We start from the raw sequence: 19,572 nt of genomic DNA, 5'->3' as shown, positions 1-19,572 counted from the left end.
TGACAACCGAGGTACCTTGGCAGCAGGACTGAGGCTGTGGTGAGGTTGGTGTGCCTTCCCACCACGTCCAGGTAAGGAACGATGGTGGTAGACAACAGTAACTAGTACTTAACCCTCTCTGATCGTGCACCCGTCACCATGCTCAGTGTTATCCATACATCAACTCATGCCAGTCCAGACCTATCACTGGAGAGATCACTGGAGAGATACAGGCACCTTCAGAAGAAGCCTGCTCAGATGGTTTCTAGTATCTATGCCCTTCCAGTATCAGAGTCATCAGAGCCCTTCTAGTATCTATTGTGCAAGTTCTTGAAATGCTGAATGCCCCCAGCAAGATTCACAGACCGAGTAACCACCTTGTTTCACAACAGAGCATCTTAGATGAGTGGGGCCTTCCTCTATTCCCATTTTCCTGCAAATTCCAATTTTGTAACACAGCTTCTTAAGAATGAGGTTGGCCACCATTCTGTCTCCTGGACGAACGTCTGTACCATACCCTCGTATTTGCATAGTGGCCACAGATTCCCCTGGCCAAAGTACTTGAACTAAACCATCATTGGGGCTCAAACTTAGACAAAATTGTCTGATGGGCTGAGTGGGCTCTGATGGAGACAGAGTGGAGAAGGAACAGTGGGATCCCAAGAGAGATCTCAGAGTCGGCACCTGAGCATGGTGATGGAGAGGGAGGGTTTAGGGGCACAGGTATCTAGCCTGCTGGGCTGTATGTAGGGGTTGAAATGCTATAACTCTTTGGGGCCACAGTGAGGGTATCAGAGCCCCAGCGAGGGAGCAGCATCTTCATGGAAGTCTTTTTGGCTTGGCCTCTCAAAGCTAAAAGAGGGCTATAACACCATCATCATGACGGACACGTGGAGAGCTTTGCACAGCTCTAACTCCTTCATGTGCACTAACCACCATCACCATGTGAAGCAGGTACTGTCATTATAATAATTTTCTGGATGAAAACCCTAAGGCATGGAAAAGTAAAATGATCTGCAGAGGTCACGCAGACAGTAAATGGAAGAATCCCATTCCAACCCAGTCATTCTGGTTCCAGACATTGTAGAACTATAAATATAAAAAGCAAAATGAACAGCACTACATTCTACAGAGCAAAGAACCCCATCTGTGTAGGCTGAGATGGTCGCATTTTCTTAACAGGGTGCATTGTTAAGTCTGGACCCAAGATTGGCCAAGGCAGAGGGGCTTACTGAGCGAAAGGAAATGAAGCACAGTTTTTATGGCCATTTGAGTTGGCTTGATAGATTTAGACGTGGGGAGAACACAATGAGTGGCAGATTTTCCATTTCCTGAGTGTGAGGCTGGCATGTGAAGCTATAGGGCTGAGCAGGAAAGGCAGAGCAAACTCTCCTACAGTCTCACTTTGCTTGGGAGACAGATTCCACTGGGAGGGAGAGCCCTGCAGGGAACGTGCAACAGATCTCAAGCTGAAAACATCTGAAACCAGAGGTGCCCCGAGTCTAATACAGGTAATACATTTCTTTTACACAGAGAAAATTATGGTCAAAATTGAAAATCCTCAACAGAGAATTCAGATTTATAAAGAAAATTAAGAACTAAAAATAAAACAGAAAACAAAAAAACAAAAAACACTTGCAATGAATAACTCATTGGGTAAGATTAATAAGCAATCGACATAAAAAATGCTAGGAATAGTGAACTTGCAGAAAGGTAAGCAAAGAATATCTAAATTGAAGCATAACAAGAAAGAAGAGTAGAAATAATAGAATAAAGCATAGGGAAAATGGAGGCAGAGTAAAAATGTCTAAAATAATGTGTAATTAGATTTCTAGACGAGAAGAGAGAGACTGGGAGAGAATAATCAAAGAAATAACATCTGAGAGTTTTCTAAAACAAAGAAAAATATCAACCAACAGTCAAGTAACTAAATGGGCCACAAAAACAAGGAGATGTACAGCTAATGGGCAGATGGAAAGACGCTCAACATCGCTCATCATCAGGGAAATGCAAACTAAAGCAATGAGATTTCACAACACACCTATTAGAATATCTAAAATCCACAAAACTGACAATACCAAGTGCTGACAAAGACGCGAAGAAACAAGAACTCTGAATCATGGCAGCTGGGAAGGCAAAATGGCACAATCACTATGGAAGACAGTTTGGCAGTTTCTTCAAATGCTAGACATGCTCAGGGCGTCTGGGTGGCTCTGTCCATTAAGCCTCCAGCTCTTGGTTTCGGGTCATGTCGTGATCTCAGGGCTCTGAAATGGAGCCCTGTGTTGGGTTTCCGCCACAGCCAAGAGTCTTCTTCCCCCTCTCTCTCCCTCTGTTCCTCCCCTACTCATGTATGCTCTCCTACTCTCTCTAAAATAAACTTAAAATTTAAAAATTAAAAAAAAAATGCTAGACATACTCCTACCATACAACTCAACCATCACGGTTGCAGGCAATTACCCAACTCATCTGAAAGTGAATGTTCACCCAAAAACTAGAACCAAATACCCAGTGAAGAAAACGCATGCTCAAAACAGCAGGAAACTCTGTGGGATTTTTTTTTTTTTTTTTTTTTTTTTTTTTTTGGTCCCGTCCAATTCCCAGCCCAGCAAAGCCCTTAGAGGGGAGCTTCCCTCAGGGAAGAAGGGAAGAGTTACACTTGTTTGCAAAGTCCAGGCTTCTCAGGGAGCCTCTGGAGGAACTGGTTTCTGTTTCCACTGACTCTGAGAGGAAACGGGAATAGTGCAAGTTGCGATATCAGTGTGGAGGCCACGAAAAGTGTGGTGAGCCCCAGGGCACATGGAAAACACGGGAGCACTGCGGACCCACGGGCCCCTGGGGTAAGAGATTGCAGGCAGAGGAACACAGTGACACAGGCAAGGCCCTGAGAAGAAGCAGGGGCAAGACTTCCCCTTCCTTCCTCCTCCAGCCTCTGGGAACCACCGTTCAGCTTTCTGCCTCTATGAATCTGACTCCTCAACGTACTTGACAGAAGTAGATCTATCTAGTATTTGTCCTCCTGTGTCTGGCTGGGACTTCACTTACCATAGTATCTTCCCGGTTCATCCACGCTGTGGCATGTGTCAGAATTTCCTTCCTTTTCAAGTCTCAAAAATGTCCCACTGGATGTGGAGACCACATCTTGTTTATATATCCGTCCATCGGTGGACATCTGGGTTGTTTCCAAACGTGTGGAAACTGGGGGGTATAGGGAGCGATCTCATGATGGATGGTACCTTTAAACTCTGAAGTTTGGCTTAATTTTGGGTGCCACTGGACTTTATTATTTAATGCAGTCATTTTGTCGTCTTTTAGTTTTATCTTTGGTAAGCAGTTAGGCATTTGTTATTGCCATATAACAAGAAATATTAGAATAATGAGAAATTTGTCCCTGGTTAGCATTTCCTGTCAAACATTTAAGTTTCAGGTATAGATTACCCCTGAGTAACTTGTATTTGAAAAAGTCTGCAAATGTACGTGTGGAGGGATATTCCTCATAAACTCAATTTTAAGATGTAAGTCTTGGAAACCATGTACATGTCCGTTCATGGGAACGCAGACAAGCAATGGCTTTTGACGAAATGCAAATAGCAAACCCACCTCTAGAGGATTCTGAACTTAAAAATACCTTTCCAGGTGAAAAGGACTATATAAGAAATGAGGTTTAGAAAGTTTGGGTTCCTCTGTTAAGGAAAAAGGAGCACTTTTCCTCTCCATCCACCTGTCTACCCCTTTCCTCCCAGAACAGGAAATGCTAATCCCACAGGTTAAGGCGTTGGTGAGGTCACATCTGTCGGTCAACAGAGACACTGGGCATTAAGAGGGCCTATACTTGTGTGGGATTGAGCTGTTCAAATTGTTTTAGGGAAGACTCAGCTAGTTCTTGGTCACTCTCTTCTCTCTCTCTCTCTCTCTCTTTTACTTGTCACCTTGGCCTTCTCTTCTGTTAAGTCTCCTCTGTGAGCTCTCTGCTTATTCCATCAGCAAGCTAATCCAAGCCTAGGTGTCCTCAAGGAACAGTCCGTTCTTCTCTCTTCCTCTTTCTCATCCCGGTCTGAGCATACCCATTCTTGTGGCAGGCCGAGTTCTAAGAATAATCCTCCACGACCATTGTCCCTGCTGCTGGAAACATAAATAAGATAAAATACCGTTCCTGGGTCAATAATACATTATATCACCATAGAGAGATTTCCTGGGTGAGCCTAATCTCATCACACCAGTGATTATCTTCACTAATATCACACATTATAATCACACACACACAATCTAAACACACACTGTTCTCTACTGTTTGTCTTCTCTCCTCAAAAAAAAAAAAAAAAAGTAGGAAGGAGATTGTCCTGCTCCTTGCAGTTCCATTGTCAATGATGATCTTGGTGGCCATCTACTTCCATGGGCCCTGAGGCATTGCTGCCCCAATCTCCCCTTTTGGCCACCACCAGCCTTTCTTGGGTCTCAAGCCAGGATCCCCTGTGTTTCATGGTTACTCTTTCTCCTTGCCCTGAGGTGTTCTGAGATAGCCCCGTTTAACTTTTGACTCTGGTTATTTTCTTGTCACATTCTCCACATAACCTAACGCACATCCACAGACGTGTTTCGACCAGTGGTACATGTAAATGGGACAAAAAGCGGCATTGTTCTGAATAGGTTCTCAGGAGAAGCAAAGTCCAACTCTTGTCTATTTGTCAAGCAGATTTTTTCCCAAAAAAGGAATATATTACATTCTTGACCATACCTAATTTAGGAAACAATGGGCTAACAGTAATATCTTCTGAGATAAAAATGTGTATGCTTGCTTCCAAGAAGTGAAGGATCTCTTGAGGATTTTTCCATCAATTGAAAAAAAAAAGTAGGAGCAGCAGAAGGGAACATATTTGAGCCAGATCTCTCTCTCTCTCTTTCCCTCTCTCCCTCACTTCCTCTCTCTCTCTGTATATAGATAGAGAGATAGGGGATAGATGCATAGACAGATACATAGATATCTGCCTTTATCTATATAAATATTTCAACCTATTATTAAGGAAATATTGGAAGTGGAAACATATTATTACTAAGACTACATTTGTTATTTGGGAAGATTTTGCTCTTTTGTTTCATTTTGCTCCCTCATTAAATTTAAATATGCATAGTATTTAATAGAATGTTCCAGATAACACAGGAGGGGTCTTGTTAGAAGTCAGGTCAATCAATGTCACCTACCGTTTTGACCCATACAGACATTCCTGAAAATTCAACTGGATTCTTTAACTAGTCACTCAAAAGCCTTATTAACCAGTTCCTTTACTTTTTTTCCCTGCTTTGATGACATATATTCTACTGTTCCTTTAGTGTCCATCCTACTTTGTTAGGACTTTTGTTACTCTTGCTTTTCCTTCTACAAGGATGTACATGCCTTGGAGGTGGCGAACAGGTCACACTTATCTCCGCACCTCTTGTATTTCTTGGCACAGTGTCTCACTCAAAAGATCCTTATTCAGTTCCGTATTAAAAAAAAAAAAAAAATCAAAATCACCACCCCCGTAAAAGGGACCAGACTGGCAAAAATCTGGCGATATAGATATTTAAAAGAACGTGTCAGTCAGGATGGTTTTGACTGCGTGTACCAGAAAAGACAAATAAAATTTGTTTCCATGATTTTCAGAAGTGGATCTCACAGGACAAGGAGTCTGGAAGTAGCTGGCTCCAGATCGTTTAATTCAGCAGCCCAACAAGATCATCGAAAGCCCAGACCCTCTGCCTTTCTCTGTGTGTTTTCCTCAGTGCGTCAGCCCTTGCCGTCACAGGATGGCTACGCCATTCGAGGCACCGCATCCTCACACAATCATGTCTAAGGGCCTTCCTTCTGGTCCTTTTTGTAATACTGAGGAAAACCAGTTTAAACTTACAGCAGAGAATTCCTTGTGTCTCAGCCAGAATTCAGGATTTCTGTTTCCAGCCAGGACCTAGAAAGAGAGACTAGATTTAACCTCCCACATCAAACAATAGCAAACTGGTCAAAATATATGAAACAACATTTTTAGACATTAAGCCACAGGCAGTGCCAAACTGAAATCCATGAGAGGAGGGAGATTAATGAAGTGAGCCCTCCATGTGCTCAAGATTAGTGCGTGGAAATTGTTTCCAGGACAAGGCACAGAAAGACAACCAAAACAGAGTCTGCTGGCCTCTCTGACTTGAGGAGACTGACATCGGGGTGTCGATGCCAGGCCTGCCAGGATTTGTGGGATCTGGACAGGAGCCCAGCATTACCCCAATGCCACAACCATAAAAATCCCCTACTGTCAAAGAACACTACCCACCGATGTCCCTTGAAAGCATAGGTACAGAAGTCCTCAACAAATTTCAGCAAACTAAATCCAGTCATAGAGTAAATGTGACACATTAGCTAAGATGTTGTAACTTCATGGAGTTTCTCCCAGGAATGCAAGGGCAGTTTAATACAGTGGAAGAGAGGAAAGAAAGGAAGAAAGGAAGAAAGAAAGAAAGAAAGAAAGAAAGAAAGAAAGAAAGAGGAAGGAAGGAAAGAAGGGAGAGAGAAAGAAAAAGAAAATCCATATAGTCAACCCAGTAGTTACAGTAAAAATATTTCAGAATAATCAACATCGATGTGATAAAAACTCTGAACACACTAGGAGGAAAAAGAAACTTCCGCAGGGTGATAAAGTACTTCAAAAATCCTGCAGCTAGCATCGCTCACAATGGTGAAAGACTCATTTCTGATTAAGAAGAAGGCAAAGATGTTCATTCTCATCACTGCTGTTAAACATCACCTTGAGCTTCTAACCTGGGCAACAAGGCAAAAAAAAAAGGAAAGAAAACAAAAAAACCCAAAAGGCTTTGAGATGGAAACTGAGAAGCAAAACTATCTTTTATTTTTTAAGATGACATGACTGTTTATGTAGAAAATCCTATGGAATCTGCAAAGAGCCAGTAGGATTAATAAATGACTTTAGAAAGGTCACAAAATACAAGGTTAATAGACAAAAATTATATGTGCTCCTAACAATAGTTTGAAATTGAAAAAAAAAAAATAATAGCACTGAAAAACCATGGCAGAGTTGGTGACAAATTCAACAACAAAATAAAACAGTACGTGCAAAACCTATATCTGAAACTATAAACCATTGCTCCAAGAAATCACAGGAGACCGTTGTAAATGGAGAGAAATGAGCTGCTTCATAGATTGGAAGCTTAATTTTATAAATGTTAATTGTCCTGCAACTAATCTATAGATCCCTGCATTCCCAAAGTCCCTGTAGGCTTTCGTGTCCATGCGTGGTAATTGACCAACATGTTCTAAAACGTATGTGGAAATGCAAAGGACTTAGAAGAGTCCAAACACACTTGAAAATGGAGAATAAATTTACAAGATATATTCCATCTGATGGCAAAACTTGATATAAAGCTATGGTAATCAAGACAGTCTGAGATTTGCATAAGGATAGAGATACGGACCAATGGAACATGGTAAAATATCCATAAGTAGGTTCATCCATCCATAGCCAATCGATTTTCAAAAAGGTTCTGAGGTAATTCAATGAAGAAAGAATATTCTCTTGGGACGCCTGGGTGGCTCAGTTGGTTAAGCAGCTGCCTTCGGCTCAGGTCATGATCCCAGCGTCCTGGGATCGAGTCCCACATCGGGCTCCTTGCTCCGCAGGGAGCCTGCTTCTCCCTCTGACTCTGCCTTCCACTCTGTCTGCCTGTGTTCGCTCTCACTCGCTCTCTCTTACAAATAAATAAATAAAATCTTAAAAAAAAAAAAGAATATTCTCTTCAACAAACAGTACTAGAACAATTAAACATCCAGATTTTTAAAAATGCACCTCAACACTTACCTCATAAAATACACCAGATGTAAACTTTAAAAGGATCATAAACCTCAGTACAATAAAACTATAAAACTTAGAACAAAGCATAGGAAAAACTTTGTGACCATGGGTTACGCACGATATCATAGGCAGGACACAAAAAGCTCAAACTGTAAGAGAAAAAAATTGACAATTCGAACTTTGTTAAAAGTTAAAGCTTTTGTTCTTCAAAAGTCACTCTCATGATAAAACTCTTCTGTATTACACAGTAATGAGGAATACATGATATTATGCATTTGTGAAAACTCACACAATTGTATAACACAAGGGGTGGACGTTTGTTTATGAAAATTTTAAATAATTTTTCATTTTATTTTATTTTATTTTATTTTATTTTATTTTATTTTATTTCTTTTCAGTGTTCCAGAATTCATTGTTTATGCACCACACCCAGTGCTCCATGCAATATGTGCCCTCCTTAATACCCACCACCGGGCTCACCCAACCACCCATCTCCTTGCCCTCCAAAACCTTCAGTTTGTTTCTCAGAGTTTTTTAGTAGATTGGGGGATTCCAAGAAAAAATACAGACTGTGACAAGAGAATCAAGTGTACTATATAGGTATGAAACAACCTCACTGATGGGAGTGGGAGACAAAGATGCTGAACTAAGTAAATTTGGACATGAATGTCATCTGTAAAATTAAGAGTAAAAGGAGCTTCACACAAACCCTAGTTGATACCATTATTTCCCAAGGAGGTAGGAGTTACTAACAGTTCTGATACTGCTGATACACATTCTGACACATGTGTACCGGAGTTGGACAATTGAGCAAATAAATGGTAAATGGTGGTAGCCAAGTTTTTAACTGTTGGGGTATGAATTCGGGGAGAATCTAGGGAACAAAGCTAGAATGATCCATCTGGTAATGGATTAAAATCGGAGTCATTGGAAAGAACCCACATTTAACCTGATATATATATATATATATATATATATATATATATATATATATATGGTCATACATAGAAATATTTATAAACTTGTGTATATACACAGGTTAGTATCTTGGTTTCTAATGCCGTTCTCCAATAAAAGGAACTCGGACTCCTTGGAGAAATTGCTCATGTTAGGTCTGGGTCAGGAAATCTAGGAGATGAGCCCTGAGCTCCTTGTACTGCCAGAAAGCAGGCAAATGCTCAAAGAACAAAACAAAGCAAAATAACAATCCCACCGTAATGGGGGAAGGGAGTAATGCCAAAGGAGCCAACTGAAAGAGTTCTCAATGGTCAAAGCTGGGGAAAAAATTAATAAATAAAATAAACGAAGTGTTGGATTATAAACTAAAGAATAACATACTGATACTCTGCAGAAGGGGACCATAATGCGACTCTGTAAGTGTGGGCTGTGCGGAGTGTCTTGCCAAGGGTACAACACGGAAAGGGGAAGGACAATAGCTTTACTTGGAGAAACCCTACAAACCCTCCTTCAGCCAGCTGATTAAAGTCAACCTTAAAACAGTCATCAATCATGTACGTATATAATGCCATCATGTGATGTGGTACAATGAAAATGACACTTCACCTCTGTGCTCTTCTTCCCCAAGACCCATAACCACAACCTAATCATGAGAAAAACATCAGACAAATTCCAGTGGAAGAGTGTCCTACAAAATTCCTGACCAGTCCTCCTCAAAACTGTCAAGGTCATCCAAAACAAGGAAATTCTTTCATAGCTGAAGGAGACGTGGAAATTAAATATAATGTGTCATACTGAATAGGATCATGGAACAGAAGAAAGGACGTTATATAAAAACTAGAGAAATCTGAATAAAGTATGCAATATAGTTAAGATGTTAATATTGGTTAGTTAATTTCAACAATGTGCCACACCAATGGAAGACATTAAAATGAAAAAACAACCTACCAAATGGGAGAAAATATTTGCAAGTCAAATATCTGATAAGACATTAATATCCGAAATATATCAAGAGCATTTAAAACTCAATTCCAAAAAATTAAAAAATGAACAGGTGATCTGAACAGATATTCTTCTGGAGAAAACATCTAGATGGCCAACGGTACATGAAAAGGTGTTCAACATCACTAATCACCAGGGAAATGTAAACCAAAATATGTACAATGAAATATCATTCAGCCATAAAAATAAGGAAATCTTGTCGTTTGTGACAACATGGATGGACTTTGAGGGCATTATGCTGAGTGAAATAAGTCAAACCAGAGAAACACAAATACCATGGGATTTCACATATATGTGGAATCTATAAAACAATACAAATCAAATCAAAAAACCAAATTCAGATATATGGAAAGCAGATTGGTGGTTAGCAGGGAAGAGGGACAGAGAGTGAGTAAAATGGGTGAAGGGAGTGAAAGCGTACAAATTCTCAGTCACAAAATGAGTAAACCCTGGAAGGTAATGTACAGCATGGCGGCTATAGTTAATGATACTGTGTTGCATATCTGAAGGTAGCTAAGAGGGATGCCTGGGTGGCTCAGTCCATCAAGCATCTGCCTTTGGCTCAAGTCATGATACCAGTGTCCTGGGATCCAGTCCCACATCAGGCTCCCTGCTCAGGGGGGAGCCTGTTTTTCCCTCTGTCAGCTGCTCCTCCTGCTTGTGTGGGCTTTCTCTCTGACAAATAAGTAAATAAAATCTTTTTAAAAAGTGAAAGTAGCTAAGAGAGTGGATCTTGAAAGTTCTCGCCTCTTGAGGTGAGAAATTATTATAAATATGTAAAGTGATAGGTGTTAACTAGACTTTTTGCGGTGATCGTTTGCAATCTATACAAATGTTGAAATCATTATGTCGTGCACCTGAAACTAACAGGGTGTTTTATGACAATTCTATCTCAGTGTTGATTTTTTTAAAGAAAAGAAAATGAAAAGGCAAGCATATGCCAATAAAAATATTTTTAAAACATATCTGATAAAGGATTTATATCCAGAACCTATAAAAAGCTGATACAACTCAATATTAAGACAAAAACTGAATTTTTTTTAAAAAGGCAAGAGAACAAACACACTTTGCCAAAGAAGATATAAAAGTGGCAAATACGTACATATAAAGATGTTCCTTATCATATCTGATCCTTTGTTATCATAGTCAATATAAATTAAACTACACAAAGATACCACTACTGGAAGTGTTAATATTAGGCAGGATAACAGTGCCAGAGGCAAGTGAGGAAGGTGGAGGAACTGGAAATCTTGGAAGTCGTCAATATTGTTGATAGGAATGCCGCTTTGGAAAAGACTTTTGCAGCTTCTGAAAGCTTATATATACTTATATATTTATCGTATGACTCAGAAACCCCACTCCTAGGTATTTACTTAAGAAAATGATAGCACCATAAGAGACTCTTAATCTTAGGAAACAAACTGGGGTTGCTGGAGGGAAGGGTGTGGGGTAACTGCATGATGGACATTAAGGAAGCCTCGTAGCGGAGTGTTCTATGCAACCGATGAATCAATCCTTGACCTCCACCTCTGAAACTGCTAATACATGTTAATATATGTTAATTAATTAATTTAAATAAAAATTTTTTTAAAAAGAAAATGACAACCCAAAGATTTGTACTTGAATGTTCAGCAACATTATGCATAGGAGTCAAAATCTGTAAGTCCTCCAAATGGATTCGTTGGTTGTGCCGTAGCCATACGATGGAACGCCCCTGGCGAGAGAGGTCCAGACTGCTGAGTCATAAAACAACATAGACGAATGTCAAGTGTGTTATGTTGAAAGAAAGAAGATAAACACAAGGACTACGCACTGTGTCATTTAATTTATAGGAACACTTAGAAAAGGCTGATCTGTAGTGAAAGAAAGCAGAAGAGTGGTTTCCAGAAAGTGGGGGAAGGAAATATCAGCAAAAAGACAGCAGCAAACTTTTGGGGGGTGTTGAGGAAATGTTTCCTGTCATGAGTGTGGCGGAGGTCACGTGGCTGTTTACTTATGTCGGTCTTACCAGATTGTACCCTTAAAATTGCGGGATTTTATTTCACAGATAACTATACTTCAGGAATGCTGACGCAAAAAACACAGAGTCAGGAGCCTGAGTCGAAGCCAATCTCCGGCAATCAGAACAGAATGAACTTGCTCCATCTGCATTTATCAAGGTTCACTCTCGGGTGGGAAAGAGCCGCCTCTGTCAAGCCCAGACCACCTTAAACCTGCATGACACGGGGGTTTGTTAGCAAGAAGAAAAGGTGCCTTTCCATCTAGCAGCTTCTCCTACCCAGGCTCATATATACAGGCTTTGGAGAACAGTAACATCTTTATTTAAGTTAATCATAAATAATCCTTATTCTGTCATTAGAATCCAGCCTTTCGTAAGTAGTAATTACCTATTGAACCATTCCTGGCAACCACAACTGTGGAGAATATTCCCGAAAAATAGTTATTCGATTAAAAGACGCATGCCGAGTTATTCGATTAAAAGACGCATGCCGAGCAAATCTTCCAAGCTTAATGGGCTTGGCAATGTAGGGACGAGTAGATGGAGCTCCCCCTTGAACACTCTGTGACATTGTAACCAGCACATGTGGATTGTGACCTTTTTCAACTCTTCTTTTCCATCCCTTCATATGGGTTATTTTGTTTCCAATCCTTGGCTGCTTCGCTTGGCTTTGAAGGGAGGACATTTTTGGCCTAACCCTCAGAGAGGAAAGACATATGCTGCTCTGCTCTTGAAATCTGTTTATTTTTCCCCACTACATATGTTTTGCTTCCTTCTCTAATGTCTGTGCTGAAATGTAAGAAGTCTGCCTTACACCAGTGGTTCTCATTAAAATAGGCCTGGGCTGGTGTCCCTGTTTCTATGTCGATTTCAGGACCGTAGCTTTTTATGGGTGAGTTAGAGAGCCCTGCATAACTCGTGTTCTGCCGTTTGTGATGCGTTGCCCATAGTTGTACGAGAGTTCAGGCAGAAACTGACAGATCGGGTAGAAGCTCACTTGAATCACCTGATAGTTAAGTAAGACAATCAAGTAGAAGAGAAATCAATGCATTCTTCTAGATTCTTTAAGAATTTAAGTCCTAAATACCTTAGGGACGTAGGTAACAAAAAAGCAAACAAACTTGAGCTCATTATCTCTGTAACCCCTCCCATCAAAAAAGCTCTGCCTGAGTTACAGAGGGGTGACTGTGCGCTGGGCTCCGAGAAGGTTAATAGAAGACTGTTTGCATAACCCTGGCTTTTAAAAACCTGTAACTAAATATATTGTCCATTATGTTCTAAAATTCACAAACAATACACTAATGCTATCTTTATACTTAAATGTCCATCCCTGACGATTTCTTTTACTAGAAAACAAAAACTAGGTAGGCATTGGCACTTTTATTATTGTCTTAGGAAACATGAAAGGTATTTTATGAAGAATTTTAATGAATTCTTTCTGAAGAATTTTAATGATGAGCCTAATTTAGATACCTAGGAATGGCTGAGATACTTGGTTTTTCAAATGGTTGAGGTCAGAGCCACTGCCCAGAGCACATGCCCAGCTACAGACAGCCCAGACCTGGGGACAACTCCACTCCAGTCTTAAGGCTGTTACTTAGGCCTTTTTTTTTTTTTTTTTTTGCCTCTAGTAAAGTCCCCATTCTGCCACTTGAACGGGTAGTGCTGTGTCCCAGGACAGACTCAGACTAAGTCTGGGTCAGAAGAGAAAGAGCATCTCCATCCCAGCACACAATGAATGGAGTTTCCTGGATTGGGGGTTCTCTCACAATAAGCTTCCCTGTTTACAGCATCCCCACTCTATACAACTCCCTTCTGGGGAGCAATCTAGCTATGTTTTCCACCCTAACCTGGCCTCACTCCCCGCTCTGGCTCTCTACTTCATTTATGTGCTCAGCTGGGATCCCTCAAACCATGTAGTTCCTATGTGTCTGCCCACCATGTCTTAGAATACTACCTAAGGATTTCTCTGTGGTTACCATCAGTACCATTTCTCCCAGTATTTCTGGTTCTCCTCCACTTACAGGCACACACTAGGATCCCACTGAAGTGAGGCATGGCCAGATGACTTGCCTTGGCCAATGGAACATAAAGGGAAAGTTTAAGTGTCAGTACATGGTTTAACTTCTTTTGCTGCCTCAGTGAGGTTGGGAGCACACGTTGGAGTGCTTGGGCCATCAGCTTGGGCCCCTGAGTTACAAAAATGAACACAGCCCACTGCTCGCCCATAACAATCAAGACAATACCTCTGTTGTTCAAAGTTTCTGAGGTTTGGGAGTGGTTGCAACATAACCTTGAGTTTATTAACGATAGATCTTCTCCCATGTTTGTGTTTTATTTTTCTGTTTGAGTATTGCACAACCTTTTTATATCCTGTGTTTTGCTGGAGCCTTTAGCACTTGGTTTGCACTCTCTTTTTGTTTTATGCCTTATTATCCTCCATGATCCTCATTGACCTCAACATCCATGTTTATGACTTCCAGCGTCTTAGACCTGTAGTGCTCGCCCTTCTGGTCTTTAGACCATTTGTCTTAGTACCAGTCAGTGTCCGGCAGTATCGTATTCTGGCACTCATTATTATAAGGCATCTATCCCAAGATCGTGATCGTTACATCCAGCCTTTCTCCCAAATTCCAAACCCCTAATCCTTCTACCTGGATTTATCTTGGTCAAGCTACTTAAGTATTTCGTGTTTGTTTCTTCATTGAAAAAGAAGGCTAAGAACCATCCCTATCTCACAGGATTCTTGTGAAGATTAAGTGAGATAATGCACAAAAGCTCTCAGTATCAGTGCCCTGCCCGTTTCGAAAGCCCCGGAGCAGTTAGCTCCAGCAATCCGGGTTGTGCTGTGCTGTGGGCGAGTGCTCTCTACCGCACACATTAGCCTTCCCCTCCATTCCCGTTGTTTTAAACACTTTATTCTAATTCTGATTTCGTCTGAATTCCTAATTCATGGACTCCAATGGCATCCCTTGACTCTGGTGGACTCCCGTGTTTGAACTCCATATCTCCCAGCTGTGGCACCTTCCACATCCCTTCCTTTCTTGACCTGAAGTTGACTACGGACACAGGAATGAGCCCAGGGAGGGCCAGTCACACTTCCAGCCTACAGAATCTCCTTGAGGAAAAGCATGGTTATTGTTCTAAGCCATTCAGTTTAGGTGATTTATGATATAGCCAAAACTGACACATTTTCTAGCTGTGTGATTTTGAACAAATCACTTAGTCTCTCTGAACCTCTATCGTTTTACTGGTAAAATGGAGATACTATTTTTTTTTTTATAAGACATTGTTTTTACTGAAGAAGACATTTATCATTAGAACATATATTTCTTCTATGGTACTCCTCTCTTTAGTGGTTCATTTAAAAAGTAGTTCTTCATGTATTTCGTTATTGAGATACGATTTATCTTGCTGATGAGGTTTAAGCAGCCGGCCCAGAAATTCTCAGTGAAGTGAGTGTGGCTCCCTATAACTTCTTGGAGTTGTCACCATTATTTCACTCCTTGTTCTTACTCACTCTTACCATCAACGGATCAGTAGTGCACCTCCCTTCCAACTGAGGCTTCCCCCACCTTCCAGGCAAGGAAAGAGCTTGCCTGGATTTGTCTCTGAGCAGCGGCACTTGGTGAGCTCGCTCCTGTCTGGAACTTTGTGATCAAGCAGAGTAGACTCTACTCTCTGCCTTGCACTTCCAGCTAGTTGACTTGACTATTTGGTAAAGTCTGAAATACAATAATCCACTACATTTAGTATTTCCTCTCCCATTGGCTCACCTTCCCATCTAATCTGTGGTTTGTTTTGTTTCTTTTCTTTTTCTTTTTTTCATTCTCAGAAATTTTTAAATCCCAATTTCCTTTATTGTCTGTATCCAATTAGTTACTAAGTCCTGTTTCTTCCTTCAAAATCTCATTTTAGTCTTTCTTCTCCTTTCCCACTGCCAGTCCTCTGTTCTAGGTTCTCCCTACCTCGACCCCCGTTTCTATCCTAGTCACCTCCTTCCACATCCCTTGATTCCACTCTTCCCAGTAACTGCTGGAAGATTGATTTTTCTAAGATTTTGATCTTGCTCTTTTGTTTCTCTGCTTAAGAACCCTTAAGTCACCCCACCCATGCTTCCAGGTCAGATCCCTACACCTTGTGGCCTCATGGCCATATCTAAACCTCTTTCCCATCCATGACTAATGGCTCCATTCAAGAGTGGCCGGGATGAGTCCCATCTCCCACAAACAGATGCTGGCAAAGCTGAAAACGCTAATGCTTTATTTAAAAAGTGAAATCCACGGTTGGCCACAGAGAAGAGAAGGATGCAGAAAGAAGGAAGGGGGGAGGCAGGCAAAGCAGAGTGAGGCGTTAGGTGCTGGTTCTGTTTCATGGTGAACCAAAAGGAGCTCACAAGGAGCTTGGCAGGTGTGTCCGCACACTGGCCTCCTCTGGCCAGCAGCAAGGAGGGGCTGGGCCTTCATGCAGCACATGGGAGAAAGAAACAGGAGGGATTTCTGTCTGGCTCCTTTGTCTCCGATTCCTTATCCATCCAAGTTGCCCCAACAGGAAGTAAAGTGCCCTCCACTTCTGGGTTTCATTTGTCCTGTGCAGGAGCTGCTTTGGGGCCACATCTGGCCCAGGGCTGTGTGGTTTCTGCCCATGCCAGAAGGTCTAAGGGGGAGGCAGAACTCCAGCAGCTACAGAAGAGGCCAGAGGGGAGGGTCCAAAGCCAAGATCAGGGCCTGGTTGGTCCCGCATGGAGGGAATCTGAGGAGACCCGCCAGCTTGTGTCTCCTACAGGCTTCCGGCGGCCCTTCGTATCCAAACAGACCCAACCCTGACGCTGTCTCCTGGCTTAGGCTATTCTCCACCATCTTTCACTTTCTGTTCTGCCTTTCTGAGTTCTACTGCTCTTCAGCGACCGACTAAGTTCCACTCTCTCCATAACATACTTCCCGACTACCTGTAGAGGACATTTGCTATTTTGGATGTTGTCTTTTTTCTTAGCACTTGGTTCTCTCCTTGGGTGGGGGTGAGTTCTTATTGTGTAAGCTTCTCTACCCCCTTCCTCACTCCCAATGGCTACTATGGAATGGAAGAGAAGGGCCGATGCCTCTTCTACCCCCACTTTGGACACACGATGTAAGCTCAGTCCATCAGCTACGGGCTCCCCAGGATTTGGACTTGGAGTTAGTGAAACAAAGATGAAGTGAACATCTGAAGATCAAAAGACTCCCCACACTGCAGTCTGCTTCAGCCCTACTGTTTGGGGGGATGACCTTGGCTGCGGTTCTGCTGCCTAGCATCTGGAACTCTCTTGCTTGCTGTGTGTTCTCATGCCTTGTTTTCCATGTTCCTGTGGATTCCGTGAATCCCCTTTTCCTGGCCCAACTGATATCTCTCCAACCCCCTGGCCTGCTTTAGAGGTGGCCAGTGTCAACTTTTGTTGCTTGTAACTCAGAACCTTGTTTATACCTCATAGCTGACGTTAACTTCTGCCACCCTGGGATGTTTACAGCACTTGAGATCATTAACGTCATATGTTTAGCATAATGCTTGGAACCTAATGCATACACAAGAACGGCAACCACGTTATTACATATGTTGAGTACAACATTAATATTGTTGAATACCACATCCTTGTCGTATTCAACAAATATTTGTCAAGTTTCAGGCACTGTAGGAAGTGTTAAGACAGAAGAAAGTGAAAAGAGCCATGTGTTCCTTGTTTAATATGAAAAATAATAATCAACAGAAAATAATAATTAAAAAAACAAAAAAAAATAAAATCAACAGAACAGTTAGAACAGAGATTGTACTACAAAGTACGTTCATAGTACAAAGGAGTAAGCAAGCAGTCCATGAGTACTGGAACAATCATGGAAGACCACCTAGGGAATAAGGTGTTTGATTTGGGTCTTGAACAAGGACCAGGAACGCAACAGATGGGAAGAGGGAGAGATGGGCATCCTTGGCAGAGGGAGCTGTAGCTGTGCTCTGAAAAGGTGGGCTGCCCCCTGGAGAATGGACAGCTTGGAGAAGGTAGTGTGATTGCCAGACAATTAGAAAGGCCAACTTTAATAAGTGTGGGCATGAGTTGAAGAGAGACTGGTCAGCATGGTTCTCCAGCCTCATTCAGATGCCATGATGCCGCCGTGGGAGGGGGGTAGTTGGAGATTTAAGTAGAATCAATATGATCATGGATGTACAGTACACGTTCAAGATTCAACACATAGCAGCTGTTACTATTATTACTGTCATTAATAAGAGACAGTAAGAGAGGTTCTCATTTAGATTTTATAGAGGAGGAACACTGAGGCTCTGAGAAGGGATTTGACCAATTCGAGAGTCGGGTCCTTGATATTCTCTAGAAACATGATTTTAATCTCAGGTCTTCTGATTTTCTGATCTCCAGCATCACCTTCCAGGATTAACTATTGTCTCCTGAAAAAGAACCTGTTGATGAAAGAATGCTGTCCATTCCTACAACAAATCCTGTTTCTTAGTATTGTCTTCTTCCTTAAATTTGAATATTATTTCTGCCATGAAACCATAGTCAGATTTATGAGTTATTTGATTATAAATTGGCTTCTTGATGAAATGTCTGGAGAAGGTGTCATAAAATGACAACAGATGGAGACCTGGAGGCAGACATGGAGAAAAAGAGGGCTTGGAAAACTGAAAATGCAGACTAGTGTAGAATGTTTGCCTCTATCCAGAGTGAAGAGAAGGAGAACTTAAACAAACAAACGAAAAGCAGAAGGAAGCATCATTAACAGTGTTGGTTTGTAAGTATATTCTTCTAAGCCGGGCGGATGAAAATGACAGTGACAAGTCTGTTTATAAACATCTATTTCTTACTTTTCAGATAGTGTCCAGCTCTAAATTTCTTGTGCTCCTATCATTGAAAACACTGATTTCAAAGTTGAACCTTCCTGTTGAAGGGTTTTATTGTTACAAATACCCAGCAGGCAAGGACATCCTGCAGGGTCCCAGGGACAAATGCTGTTTACTTGTCCTTGTGAACAGCTGTCTTCCAGACTCTTCCCAATTGGCTTCCTCTTCCTTGATGAAAGAAAAAGCAAACTTGCCAACTTCCCTAGTGCCTGATTCCCTGCCAAAATATATTTTTTTAAAAATCTTTTTGGGTTTTCCTTCAGCTTGTTGCCGTTTTATTTTAATCTCTACCTATTACTTGGGTTTCAGGAAGATGCTCTCTCCTAGCTTGTATTTCCCCTCAGAGTCTACTGTGTTTCTTCCATAGAAATAAGAAGGTGAATGATGGTGTATCTCTTCATAGGCATTTAGCTGCCTTTCAGAAGCATGTGCTGACAGATCTGCTCATCTTTTATAGTCTCACAGTAGCTATACAATGTCACTTCCTAATCCATGCGTGATGATGATATTTGTCATTGAAGAAAATAATTATTGGGTATTTACTTGATGCCAGGCACTATGCAAAGAGTCTTGATTCTCACTTTTTGGCATAGGTCTTGTATCCCCCTCCCCACCCCAGCCCACCCCACCCCTCATTTTACAGATGAGGACAGTGAGAGCAGGAAAGTTGAATCGTTTTCCAAAGATCACCCCGTCAAGTAAATGTGAGAACTGGTATCTGGTTCCAGACCAATTCCTTCCTTGTTTCACCACTACTTTTTCTTGTGTGAAATCCTTGTTAAATTCCACTTGTTTGTTCTTTTTTTTTTTTTTTAAGGAATGCTCTGGAAACTTAGACTTGTGAATATAAAATACTCTAAGTCCTTTAAGAAACCATGAAGCATCAGAGAGCAGATGCTACTGACATTAACTGTGACCAGT

The sequence above is a fragment of the Mustela nivalis genome, assembly GCF_964662115.1.
Source record: "Mustela nivalis genome assembly, chromosome: 14".
Lineage (NCBI taxonomy): Eukaryota > Metazoa > Chordata > Mammalia > Carnivora > Mustelidae > Mustela > Mustela nivalis.
Note: the sequence above shows the minus strand (reverse complement) of the source record.